We start from the raw sequence: 10,666 nt of genomic DNA, 5'->3' as shown, positions 1-10,666 counted from the left end.
GTTGCATTGTGGTCCTGTTATTTCTTGCCACTGTATGTTGCTATACTGGTATGGACGGGATGACAATAACTTGACTTAATCAAGGACATCAGAGGATATCAAGAGGAAGTGCATTTAGGACGGAAACCAGGAAGCACTTGTGGGCATCTGAACCAAACTACCGAGTCAGAAACCCTGAGAACGTTTAAGAAGGATGTGGATGAGCGAATGGGGAAGCTTAGCTACTAGCTGAACAAACGAGCCTGGTGGACTGAATGGTCTCCTCTCCTATGTTCTTAATTAGATCAATCAGGGCAATGCCACCCTTAAACCTGAGTGAGGGCACTAGACCCTTGAAACTGGATGGCAAGTGTGCTGCCACCTTTGAACTTGGGCTGGTTAAGGTGTTGCCTTCTTTATTCCAGACTTTTTTAATCTGGTCCTGGGACCCTTAGCCTGATGAGGGCTTTTTACTCATAAAATGTTCCCGTTAAGGATGCCAGTCCTGAGCGGCTGGCAATGTTGCCCCTTTAAAAGTAAACTGGTCATCCTTAATGTCCCCTTTGGGTCCTAGCCTTGAGAAGATGGCTGCCTCCCCTTTGACTTGTCAGGAGAAGGTAAAGTGTCTGACTGGGGAGGAAGTGCAGAAGGTTGGTCAAACACACAATAGTGGAAAAAAAGGGGAAGAAGAATGAAGAAGAAGAGAGTTACCTTTCAGTTCAGCCCTTATACCTTTACATTTAGCCATGGCCTGTTCGAGAAGCAGAAAGTGCACACAGAAGAAACAAGTCATGGCCAGGAGGCCAATCCAACATTAGAGAACTTTAGAGTGCTGAAAGGAGGGCCAGTTTAGGGGGGCCGAGTAAAAAAAAAATAAATAAATAAATGCCCAGAGGGGACTGGGTGGTCTCGTGGACTGGAACCCCTGCAGATTTTATTTTTTTTCTCCAGCTTTCTGGAGTTTTTTTTTGTTTTTTCTGTCCACCCTGGCCATCGGACCTTACTCCTTTTCTATGTTAACTAATGTTGTCTTATTTTAATTTCTTATTTTGTCTTTTATTTTTTCTTTTCTTCATTATGTAAAGCACTTTGAGCTACTTTTTGTATGAAAATGTGCTATAGAAATAAATGTTGTTGTTGAAGAAAAGAGTCCAGTGAAGGAGCAAAGGGAGAACACACCAGTACCACACAGAAGACATTCCAGCGGAGACATTGCAAACTCCGCAACACAACACTACCTGCCGACTCAGCGGGGCACCTAAAATATTTTAAATTGGGAAAGTGTTTCACAATGCAACCAATCCATCCATTTTCTCTTTTGCTTTTGTCCTGCAGAGAACAAATATTTCATAACGTGCTTTGCAAACACTACAGTGTTTTCTCTTTTTGTGTGCGTGTGCATACAGGATTGTTATCTACTTCCATTAGTTAAATCAACAGACATTTTTGGTGACAATGCGGTGAGCAGCAATTTTGAAAATATCACACAGGCCACGTTTGGTGTCATCCGGTCGCTGCAAGGAAAAAAGGGCAAAATGGCGTGCAAAGACGCGAGGCTCCTGGTTCAAGTCGGAGACGCCTTCTGTGAGGAGTCTGCATGTTCTTCTGACCCGTAAAACGGCCTGACGATGGCGGTGAGAAAAAGCGACCTAGTATGGGTGGTGCTGTCAGGCACCTCATGACCGCGTACTGGTAAGAACAAAGATGGCATGCAGGAGTGGGAATGTGGCACTGAAGAGGAGGATGGATCAAAGGTAAATGACAACAACATGGGAAGGGTGGAGACAATTAAGAGTACTTGGACAGTGACACCATTTTCATAATGTTGGCTCTGTACGCCACCACAATGGACTTGAAACGAAGAAATAATTCCATAATTGAAGTGTAGGCTTTCAGAATGAATGCAAAAAAGAAATATTATATGAGCCATTTAGGAATGGCAGCCATTTTCATACATGGTCCCCCCATTTTTGGGGGCTCAAAAGTACTTGGACATTTAGACTGACAAGCTGTTCCATAGCCAGGTGTCAGCAGGTCCCCCATTATTTCATGAACTATTAAGCAGGCAGAAGCTCTGCAGTTAACTCCAAGTCTGGAATTTGCATTTGGAAGCTGTCGCTGTGAACTCTCAATATGAGGTCCAAAGAGCCGTTTACAGGTAGACATAATTGATTTCAACCCACACACGTTTATTGACAATTACGTAACACGCACAAACCCAGTGCCGCAGCACCAATCACCCCAAAGTCCGGGCCTCTTCACTACAATGCCTTTCTTCACCGTCTCCACTCCTCCGAGCTCCATCCTTCTTCCACCCAACTCCAGCTGCTGAATGGCCCCTTTAATAATCACCCGGATGTGCTCCAGGTGCCTCCCGATAATCTTCCGCACTCCAGGTGTCCCTGGTCATCTTCCCCCCAAGCACTTCCAGGTGTGGCAGAAGTGCTGAGGACCAGGGCTCTCCAGGCATTGGGGCGCCCTCCTGGCGATGACCACGGGCCCCTATAGGGTTGAGCTTCCAAGCTCAGTTCCCGTGGTCCCCAAAGCCACCAGGGCGGTTGCCTCCACGTGGTCTGGGGGAGGCGTAAGCTCTCCTCTGGTCCTCCTGGGCGTCCCGGCTGGGTACCACCCCCAGCCTCCTGTGACACCGTCCATGCAAGAACAAAAAACAGGCCACCATTAGGCAGAGAAAAGAAAACCAACCCATCCGAGAGAGAGGAGAAACACCAGGAGTGGTCAAGTCAACCATTCTTACAGTGAAGGAACACACTGGCGAGCTCAGCAACACCAGAAGGCCTGGACAACCATGGAAGACAACTGTGCAGAATTCTGTCCTCGGTGAAGAAGAACCAATTCACGACATTTAGCCAAATCAAGACCACTCACTGGGAGGCAGGCCTGTCATTGCCAAAGTCTACGATCAAGAGAAGGCTTCATGAAAGTAAAGACAGAGGGTCTACAACAAGGAGTATACGACTGGTACGCCTCAAGCATGGGAAGGACAGATTAGAAACAAAAACTGTCCAGTTTTGGAACAATGAAATTAAGATCAATATGTACCAGAATGATGGATACGGATCGAGGAGCGGCTCATGATCTGTAGCATACCACATCACCTGCGAAACGTGCTGGAGGCCGTGTTATGGTACGGTCACGCATGGCTGCCAATGGAAGTCGGTCACTGGTGTTTACTGACAGAGGTAGCAGGATGAATTCTGAAGTGTGCAGGGCGCTATACAGGTGCATCGCAATAAATTAGAATATCATCGAAAAGTTCATTTATTTCAGTAATTCAATTCAAAGAGTGAAACTCATATATTATATGGATTCATTGCACACACAGAGTGATGTATTTCAAGCATTTATTTCTTTTCATTTTGCTGATTGTGGCCTACAGGTAATGAAAACTCAACTTCAGTATCTCAGAAAATTAGAATATTACATTAGACCGATAAAAAAACAAAAAGATGTTTAATACAGAAATGTCGGCCTACTGAAGAGTCTGTCCATGTAGGCGCTCAATACTCGGCCGGGGCTCCTTTTGCATGAATTGCTGTATCAATGCGGCGTGGCATGGAGGTGATCAGCCTGTGGCCCTGCTGAGGTGTTATGGAAGCCCAGGATGCTTCGATCGCGGCCTTCAGCTCGTCTGCATTGTTGGGTCTGATGTCTCTTATCTTCTAGTCGGACCAAAACCTCTATTAGGAGAATCTATTTATTTTTATTATCGCCTCATCAATTTCAACTGCGGTGTCTGATTCCGTCACAGAAGGACAGTCTGACGATTATTTTGGAAGCATTTGTGGAAAAAAAATCCTAGAATTTGACTTTTTTCATTCGCGAGTGGTATTTTTCCGAACCCTGCTGCTTACACGCGAATTGTACTGAGCCTTTTGGCCAATAATGCCGCCCCCAGAAATGTGCCGCCCGGGGGTGGACCACCCCTAGCTATGGCACTGGTCCCATGAGAGCTGTGGTGTGTGCAGGGTTTGAGCCAAGGTAGTCAGAAAACACCCAGCAAAATGAAAGGTGCAGGTTTTCCCCTACAACAGACTGTTATAGATAGATAGATATGAAAGGCACTATATAATAATAGATAGATAGATAGATATGAAAGGCACTATATAATAATAGATAGATAGATAGATAGATAGATAGATAGATAGATAGATAGATAGATAGATAGATAGATAGATAGATAGATAGATAGATAGATACTTTATTAATCCCAAGGGGAAATTCACATAAAAACAAATATACACGGAGCTGCTGAAATGGGTGCCATTCTCGGTGGCGCCTGAGTCATACCAATTATTTAAACATTAGGCTGAATTCTACCCACAAAGACGCTGTGACTTTGGTGGCTTACCTGCCTCACGTGGTTCTTGTCCTTGTCAGGCAGCATGTGGAAAGCCTCCTGCCAGCTTTGGCTCAGGTCAGTCGTGACCGCTCCCAGCTCGATCAAACACTTGTGCTTGTGCCTTGCGATGCTCGCCTTCACAGTACTGCCATTGCTCACATTCTAACCGGACAGGAAGGCCTGGGAGTTGAAACAAGTAAATAAATAAAAAAAGCAGCAATGATGGACTAAAAAAATGTTTCAGGTGTCACAGCAGACTAATATAATAATAATAATAATAATTCATTTTATTTATAGGGCACTTTACATTAGCAGTAAATCTCAAAGTGCAACATAAAAAGTTTAAACAAAGGCAAAGCGAGATAACAACAGAGATAAAACAACAATAATGATAACATTCTTGTTAATAAGCTTCCCTAAATAGAAAAGTCTTTAGCTGTTTTATAAAACAGGACTTGTCGACTTCCAAAGACAGCTAAGACAGCCTACCTCCATTATGTCCGTCAAAGGCCAGCAGGTTTTCTAGTGTCTCCCCATTGTGCCCACCAATGTCCACTCAGTGGCCACCTCTGTGTCAAGGCAAGAAAGTTTGGACAGAATGGTAAGGCCTGCTAAGAGACAAACGGACAGATGATTACAAAATCATTTCTACTGTTCTGGAGCTTCCCTGAATTTGACTTGGTCCTGAAGTGGGGGGGGCGATCCAAGGCTACGTCCGCACTGCCATGTTAACAACAGTGTTTTTAAATGAAAGTGATGGGTTTTAATGTCATTTACAAAAGCATCTTTGTCCACACGAAAACACCTGTAAAGGCATATGACATAGAATCTCAGGGGTCTTCAGTCACGGTCCTGGGGGGCCGCAGTGGCTGCAGGTTTTTGTTCCAACCCAGTTGCTTAATAAGAAGGCCTTATTGCTCAAGTGACACCCCTGCTTCACTTTAGTGGTCTCGCTCGTTAAGATTTTGAACCCTTATTGCTTATTTTAGTCTCAAACAGCTGGATTCTCGGTTTTTAATTTTCTCCTAATTAACAATAACATTCAAACGACCAAAGAGAGCAGCAGTTCTCCATTGAGCTTGTTACCACTGACACCTGTGCGTATTTATCCTGCACTATTGGGTTTAATGAAATACTTGGAAGGAAAGTGAAGGACTGAGAATTACTTCTTCATCTTAGCCTCCAAATCATTTGGATCAGGGGTCACCAAGTCCGGTCCTGCAGGACCACCGTAGCTGCTGGTTTTCATTCTAACCCTTTTTTTAATGAGTGCCCTGTTTGTGCTGCTAACTAACTTCTTGTGAATTCACTTAAATTGCTTTTTTAAGATTTCTTCATCGTTCCTCTGAATTGCTTCATTTCTTTCCTTAAATGGCACCCAAACAGAAATGATAATGTGAAGTGAGGGAGCCGACAGAAGACCCCCTAAGTCAGGCCTCAGACTCCAACCAGCTGCTTAATGAGGTGCCAATTCATGTCTTTCATTAAACCCGTTCTTTAATTCTGTGCCTTGTCGCTGCTCTTGTGTTGCATTAGCAGACATTTCTGTGGTTGTTGATCTTCTGTTTTCTGTTAAAATGTTTTGGGGACCTGAGCAGAATGACATTCCTGAGACCCTCATCATTCTTTATTTTCAGATATTGTATGATGGACACCAGTTGTTTTGGCTCATTTTGTATCTCATGATTGTTTAGCTGCTAATTAAGGAACAAGAAACAATTAAGGGGTCTGAGTCTTCAAGAATAAGTCAATTCAAATTAGTTCACAAGAAGTGAATTAGCAGCAAAAACAGGTCACTCAATAAGAAAAGGGTTAGAATGAAAACCTGCAGCCACGGTGGTCCTCCAGGACCGGAGCTGGGGACCCCTGATTTGGATGACATCCCTAGAAAGGGGAAGAAAATCGAGGAGATGAGAATGACCTGACCTGGCAGAGTTAACTCTTTCAGGGCTGATGTCGACTTTTGTCAAAATTCAGGGGTGGAGGACAGTAATCAGCTGTAAACTGCATCAAAACTCACCTTTACGTTTTAGTTTGACTCTCTTTACTAGAAGGAAAGTTACATAGCTTTGTTGATTTAACTTCGATTCCCTACGCATGCATGAGTAGCGAAGAGCAAACAACCTCTAAAATGGCACCAACATCTGGCGAGAGACCAAAGCGATGTGCAAAACAAAATACTGCATGGACATTTTACGTAATTTCGTTGAATAGGACTCTGACTTGTTGGACTCTGAATATAATGCAAGTAATCTGGAGATCAAAAACGAAAGTGAGGTACCAGCATCATCCGATTGGTCCCCAGCTGATCGTGGTGCTTAACACTTCCGGGTAGCTGATGCGCCTACAGCAGCGTTTGCCTGGGAGGACCACCACTTATGATGACAAGAGGTACAAACCAGATTGCATCACACTGCAACCGCCAACGCCACTTACCTGCTGTGCGAATACAGCCAGGCAGCTGGCCCACTGTGTATTCCTGCTGACCAGCAAGGTGCCCCCAACGCAGCTACTGTCACCAGAGATGACGAACGTGCGCCAACAGCAGACGCAGCACATAGCAACAGACGTTTTATGTTGACTTATGTGTGAAAGAATTGCTTTGTGTGCTTTTCAGAAAACTTGAGTTTTTTGGAAAAAATATTCAGCCCTCAAAGAGTTAAAGCACAAACAAGCCACGAAATGAAATTATTGGCAAGAATTGCTTTGTAATTAAGCAGCTGGGTGAGAACAAAAACCCGCAGCCACCTTGGCCCTCCAGGACTGGGATTGAGGACCTGTGACTGAACACGTTTCCTCCCACAGTCCAAAGACGTGCAGGTTAGGTGCCTTGGCGATCCTAAATTGTCCCTAGTGTGTACTTGTTGCGTGGGTGTGTGTGTGCCCTGTGGTGGGTTGGCACCCTTGCGCCCTGTGTTGGCTGGCTCCAGCAGACCCCTGTAGTTAGGATATAATGGGTTGGATAATGGATGGATGGATATATGTATATGGGTGGCACGGTGGTGCAGTGGGTAGCGCTGCTGCCTCACAATTAGGAGACCTGGGTTCGCTTCCCGAGTCCTCCTTGCGTGGAGTTTGCATGTTCTCCCCATGTCTGCGTGGGTTTCCTCTCACAGTCCAAAGACGTGCAGGTTAGGTGCCTTGGCGATTCTATTGCGTGTGTGTGTGTGTGTGTGCCCTGCGGTGGACTGGCGCCCTGCCCGGGGTTTGTTTCCTGCCTTGCACCCTGTGTTGGCTGGGATTGGCTCCAGCAGACCACTGTAGTTAGGATATAGCGGGTTGGATAAGGGATGGATGAGCACGAGCACATCGGTGGAAAACTCTGGGACCATGTAGTGAAAAATTCAAAGCCCCGTAAAAATCAGATTCCCTTGTACTTCGTGTGTGTTTGTTTCTTGTTTATTAATTTGCTTTATTGAGTTGTTTTATGGTTTTAAAATAGTCCAATTAGGTAAACTGGTAACAAAAAATTATGATGTTTGCTTCAAGAGTGTTGATTAGAGAAGTACAAAGAGGGCCATTAATGTTCGATGGACTTAGAGAATAACGGGGTGCCAAAAGGGGAATTAAGGTACCGTATGAGGAAGTCGGGAGTAGCAGGAAAGTATGTGAGGGTGGTGCAGGATATGAATGGCGACAGTAGGACTGCGGTGAGGTGTGCGGTAGGAATGACAGCCTGGTTCAAGGTGAGGGTGCGATTACATCAAGGACCGTCTCTGAGCCCTTTCCTGTTTGCAATGGTGACGGACAGGTTGGCAGATGAGCTCAGACAGGAGTCTCTGTGGACTGTGAAGTTGGCGGATGACACTGTGATCTGTAGTGAGAGTAGACAGCAGGTTGGGACGAACCTGGAGAGGTGGAGAGAAGAGGAATGAAAGTCAGTAGGTGTAAGACGGAGTACATTTGCGTGAATGAAGGAGAAAGCGGTGAAGGTCTACAACGGCAAGGAGCAGAGGTGCTGAAGGTAGACGACAGAGCAACAGAGAGTGCAGGCATGGTGGACTGGGTGGAGAAGAGTGGCAGGAGTGATTTGTGGCAGTAGAGTACCCGCGAGAGTGAAAGGGAAGGTCTATAAAACGGTGGTGAGACCAGCCATTGAATGGTTGAATGGTTTGGAGACGGTGGCACTGACCAAAAGACAGGAGGTAGAGCTGGAAGTGATGGAGTTGAAGATGCTACAGTTTTCGCTTGGAGTAACGGGGGGGCAGACAGGATTAGGAATGAGGTTATTAGAGGGACAACACAGCGACCACCGTCTGGGTGACCAAATGAGAGAGGCGAGAGTGAGATGGTTTGGGCACCTGCAGAGGAGAGATAATTGATATGATCACTGGGGCTCAGCCGTGGGGAGAACATGAAAACTCCACGCAGGGGGGACCCGGGACGCAAACCTTGGTCTCCTTACGGTGAGGCAGCAGCGCCACCACTGCATAGTGGCGCCCATCTTAAAAACAACAACTACATTATCCCCAGGTAACCAACATGAATGCTCGCTACCTTTCAATGCAATCTTAGCCAGTGTGTAAAACTGTGAAATGACGGCTTCCTCGATGAAGGCCGGAGTCCAATTATAATCCATCCATCCATCATCCAACCCGCTATATCCTAACTAGAGGGTCACGGGGGGGGGGGGTCTGCTGGAGCCAATCCCAGCCAACACAGGGTGCAAGGCAGGAAACAAACCCCGGGCAGGGCGCCAGCCCACCGCAGAATTATAATACAATACAAAGCCCAAAATCACACAAGAAGTGCCACAATGGGCTTTAACAGCCCCCCCAGCCTGGATTCTCTAAGTAGACAAGGAAAAGACCCCCCAAAAAAATGGAAGAATCCTCGGGAAAGGCAGTTCAAAGGGAGAGACCCCCCTTATCCAGGTAGGTTGGGCGTGCAGTGGGTGTCAAAAACAAAAGGGGGGTCAACAGAATACAACAAATAAAAAGGAGAAACATTGGGCCCTGGGACTGAACTTGAGGACTATTGGACTTAAAGGGGTAGAAATAAAATCTGCTGTCCCACCTGGAGTCTGCCGAGAACCTACAGGAAGTTCAAAACCAGCAAGCTAAGATGGAGGACGCTGCGTTCCGTTTAACAACAGGCACAGGGCGGACTTAGCGAACACCTTCAGCGGTTGCACTGCTGGTTCTTTCAAGGCCTGTTGCAGCAACTCTTGCTGGTCTTTCACCGTGATGTGCAGTCACATCCTGTCTTCTAACCACAGCATGAAAAACAAAGTGCCGTAGAAAAAGGCCATTTTGATGGCAATATGACACAAAGAAACGTCTTGTTAATGAAACAGGAGGACGTGGGAGACGAACATTGCAGTTACACCAGTTAAAGATGACAATTACAGTCAGTCACGGCACAAATATGGAGAAACGGGGGAGAGAAAAACAGCTTAAAGTGACACCACGGCCGGGCAGTCAAATTAAAAACAGGGGGGCAAGGGGAGCAACCAGTGACTCCAGTTACGGATAACCAATGGACCTTCAGTAAAACCCACTTGGAAAGGGAAAAAGAACATTAGAAGGAAACGCCTTAAAGTTAAGCCACATGCTAGGCCTGTAATTTCAATAAATAGAAAGACGCTGGACATGGGAAACGGGTGAGGAAACGCGATAAAGTTACACCACAGGCTGTCGATGTTGGAACACGAGACGTGTCCGAGGTTTATTGTGATGACAAAAACAGGACCAGGGGACGTAGTCGGAACAAGGCGTGGGGTCAAAAACTGGAAACAGAAAGCAAGGGGCAAGACCAGTGGTGTGCAAAGTCCTCGACTGTGTGCCCCGCCAAGGTGAGGTGCCGTCAAAGTGAATGGTAAAGAGGGCACATGAATGTGATAGAGAAAGGCATCTTATATAGAAACGTCTACGCGTGGAACTGTGTGTGTGTGTTGGACCGGCTCGGAAGTGAGAGGTCGAGTCGGGGTGAGGGCTTCACCTCCGAGGAAACAGAAAACTCGCTTAGCTGCTAATAACACAAGCGAGGCAAGCACATCGGCAAAACGAAACCTCCGAAGAAAGACAAAGTCGCTTAATAATAATTCTTTGCGTTTATATAGCGCTTTTTCTCACTACTCAAAGTGTTCAGCAATTGCAGGTTAAGGGCCTTGTTCATGGGCCCAACACAGCAGACTCCCTTTTAGCATTTACAGGATTCGAACCCGTGCTGATGCAGATCCCTAGCCTCCGAGCCACCTTAGCTGCTAACATCGGCACAACGGTATCCCTTTTAACTTTTCCTCTCGCTGCTAATAACACAAGAGAGGCGAGCACATCGGCAAAACAAATCCTCTTAGGAGAGAGACGGCCAGAGTCGTTCCTTTCA

This window comes from Erpetoichthys calabaricus, chromosome 17 (assembly GCF_900747795.2).
Source record: "Erpetoichthys calabaricus chromosome 17, fErpCal1.3, whole genome shotgun sequence".
Classification (NCBI taxonomy): domain Eukaryota; kingdom Metazoa; phylum Chordata; class Cladistia; order Polypteriformes; family Polypteridae; genus Erpetoichthys; species Erpetoichthys calabaricus.
This window is presented reverse-complemented; position numbering follows the sequence as displayed.